Raw genomic sequence first — 3,696 nt, 5'->3', positions numbered from 1 at the left:
TTTCTCGTGTTCCGCGTGTATTTGGACCCTTTCCGCTTTCCGTCACGCACTGCTTAGCCCCGCCCACATGTATGTACGTAACGCGTGCGTGCTGCGCTCCGCACAGAATCCACACAAGCGCAGATATGGCGGATCTCTCTCTGGACGAAGTGATTCGTCGACGCAGTTTTAACGCTAGAGGAGTCAGTAAGAGGTACATCTGTTCAGACTCTTCGAACGGCGTTCATTTAAACCGCCGGGGCGTTTTAGCGTTATTCTGTCGTTATACACGCAGTCGTGTAGGTCCTGGTGCTGAGCGTGATGTCCCGCCTGCTCTCGCCGCTGATTGGTTAATACGCCTTCTCTCGCCTTCTCATTGGCTGACGCGCGTGACTCGTGGCGTCCTGCGCGTTTCTGTTCGCGGCTGCTTTTACAAACAAACCTCGTACATTACATTCCTTTAATTTCTGCCTATCTTTCACATTAACTACAGAAACTAGAGCGCGTTTGTTATTAGCACGCGAGTTCCCTCAGTGACTGATCGATGTATCGACCGATATCCGAGAGATTACAAGTGCTTTTGATTCAGAGAAAATCAGATGCTTGCACTGTAAATATATATATATATATATATATATATATATATATATATACATACATGTAATGTACAATGCAGTTTTTCACCGTATATAGTATGGGTATGTATGCATCTATACGAGTATAAAGGATTCGAGTTCTGTTGGTCATTGGTTTGTAACTCTGCTGTTGTCCCTCCCACAGGCCCATATATGGCAGAGGGGCGGGGCCAGTGGGCAGGGCCTTCGATGCCCGTCAGATGATTGGCAGCGGTGATGTCAGACAGTGGCTGGGAGTGGGCGGAGCTACAGGAGGTAAGCACCCTGCAATTGGCGCTAGCTCTGGTTTACTCTGGGTTCTGTCGCGTTGTTCATCACTCTGTCCGTGCAGCGTTTCAGGTGAAGGACGCGCGAGAGAAGCTGGGGCAGAAGGACGCTCGGTTCCGGATCCAGGGGCGAGGGGGCGGAGCCGGAGCCGTACAGGACGCGCGGCAGCTGCTAAACTCACGCAAACAGCAGCAGGCTCCGCCTCCGAGCGCCACACCCGTCAAACCCACGGGAATCCCTCACGTCCAGATCCACAACACCGGCCCCGTCTCCGCCAGGCCCCGGCCCCAGAGCGCCAGAATGGGCGTGGCCCTGCAGCCGGGGGGCGGGATCACGACGGTAGTGGACGCGCGCGATAGGTTGAGCTTAAAGAGGAGCGTCCCGACGGCGTCCAATCAGAGCGCAGCGTTTTTGAAGATCACCAAAACCATCCAGGTGAGCAGATAGATGAGCCACGCTTGTTACCATGACTCTGAATGCCAGTGACGCTGTGTGTGTGTGTGTGTGTGTGTGCGTGTGCGCGTGTGCGCAGCAGAAGCCGGTGGGAATGACCAGCGGGATCCGCTTCAATGTTCCCAGTGCAGCCGATCCGGTGAGACTCGATTCCTCATGAATGCTTTCATACTCAGCAGTGCCTCAGATGGCAGTAGTGATTAGTAATGAGTGTCCATAATTAAACATCCCATAATTTCTGACTGTAGGTCATGTGTGCTGCTGCTGAGGAAGATGATGGAGCTGTGGTTTCCAGCAAACAGATGAAGATCACTACAGCCAACCACCTGCAGACACGAGTGAGAATCACACACTCACACACACTCAGCTGCTATAGAGCTGATTTAATAAATAAGCTTTCCATTGATGTGTGCTTTGTTAGGATTGGACAATATTTGAAAATCTGGAATCTGGGTGCAAACAACATCTAAATATTGAGAAAATCATCTTTAAAGTTGTCCAACTGAAGTTCTTAGCAATGCATATTACTCATCAAACATTAAGTTTTGATATAGATTTTCAAATAGTTGTATTCCGTCACATATACCAGGGTGGCCGCGGGTCCTTAAAAAGTCTTAAAATGTCTTAAATTCAGATTCAGTAGGTCTTAAATATTTTTGGTCACATTACCACAAAAATGTCTCAATTGCATCAAAACGCGCGAATGATTCTTCTGATTTTATCACATTCAGCTTAAACAGCGATTGATAATGGATAGTGTATTTCTATTATCAATGTCGCGCTGTTGAGGCTCGTGCTGCCTGTCTCTGTGAGAGACTTTCATGGAGAAATCAAATCAAATGAGCGTACGGCACACATAAAGAAACTCACAGAACAAACATACTGAGGTAAAAATTCTAAATGTTTAGTTTATTTATAGCATGATATAGTCAAGTAACATACCATGACAAGGGATCTATTTTGCTGAATATTTTCACGATTGCAAATGTTACATTGATTTTAGTTCAACAAACAAGTAGTAAAGTGTATGAAGTTACGTACGTTTTTAGACACAATTGACTGTTTTGTTATATTTCACCAACGAAAATAGTTCCAAACAAAGATCAGAACAGAATTATTGCGCACATTCTCCAGCCGCACCCGGCGTTTTTGTTACTGAATGATTCAGAGGTTTGAAGGAATTAATTATTTAATTTGATTGGAAACAGCCCTGTAGTGTATTAAATTTCTTGATCAATTGTAAGAATTTGACTTGAAAAATGACGCATACATTTAATAAGGTAAAAAAAAAATAACATTGGCCTTTATAAAGGTAAATGACATCCTGTGGTAAATATTAAAAACATGCAGATTTAAGTATGTAAAAGCTGACAGAAAACTGATGAAAATATTGCTTCAGAATAAATTGTTTACACCACCAAAAATCTCGGTGATGCGACACTTTTGTTTTGTGGGAATATTTTGTGTGGGATATTGTCTGCTGATATGAAAAGTTCACTTTATATCGTAATAACTAATAGCATTTTTGACAGCAATGATATTTTGTTTTCTTTTTACATTTAAACGCGTTAAATATTACATATACGTATGTAATATAATGTGTATTTCCATCACAGGCTTGGTCTTACATTTCACATGAGGTGGTATTAAAAAGGTCTTAAAAAGTCTTAAATTTAACTTGTTCATATCTGTAGACACCCTGATATACTCTTTCTCTCTCTCTCGCTCTCTCTCAATTTAACTCAAAATCAGCTTTATTGGCATGACAAATTGTAGTGTGTTGCCAAAGCATTTATTGTGTCTCTTATGAAAGTGGGCGTTATGAGTCCTCTATTCCAGGTTTCAGGGAAATGACCAACACTCAGAACCAAGTTGAACAGTTTTAGTAGGGCCCGTGTTAACTTGTGCTCTGTGTTCTTGAGCATTTTATTGAGGATGCCATCTGCTCCACTTGCTTTTGTGTTTTTTTTATGGCCTGGATTTGATCAAATCAGTTCATTTTCTGTAATGGGCTAGTCTACTGGGTTTTGGTATTTACCAGTTGTATGTTCTCTCTCTCTCTCTCTGTGTTTAGGCGGGGCCCGTCTCTCTCTCGACTCCCATCACTAAGGTGGTGAAGAACGACTCTTACACTCCTCCTTCAGTCTCGGTGCCCCCCGCTCGCCCCCCCACACAGAGCCTACAGCCCGTCTGCAGAGCCACCATCAGCACACAACAGACCAGCAGAGACACCAGCGGCCCCACACACACACCTGCACAGGTACTCATACACAAACACACACACACACACACCTGCACAGGTACTCTCTCACACACACACACACACACACACACACACACACACACACACACACACACACAC

The 3,696-nt window shown here is 44.5% G+C and overlaps 1 pseudogene; it reads left to right on the top strand.

The window, feature by feature from the left end:
• LOC107673313 (polymerase delta-interacting protein 3-like) overlaps nt 1-3,696 on the top strand; it is a 5,077-nt pseudogene continuing 1,381 nt past the window's right edge.

Source organism: Sinocyclocheilus anshuiensis, unplaced genomic scaffold (assembly GCF_001515605.1).
Source record: "Sinocyclocheilus anshuiensis isolate Anshui unplaced genomic scaffold, SAMN03320099.WGS_v1.1 scaffold764, whole genome shotgun sequence".
NCBI lineage: Eukaryota > Metazoa > Chordata > Actinopteri > Cypriniformes > Cyprinidae > Sinocyclocheilus > Sinocyclocheilus anshuiensis.
Note: the sequence above shows the minus strand (reverse complement) of the source record. Positions and strands in the feature narration are given on the sequence as shown.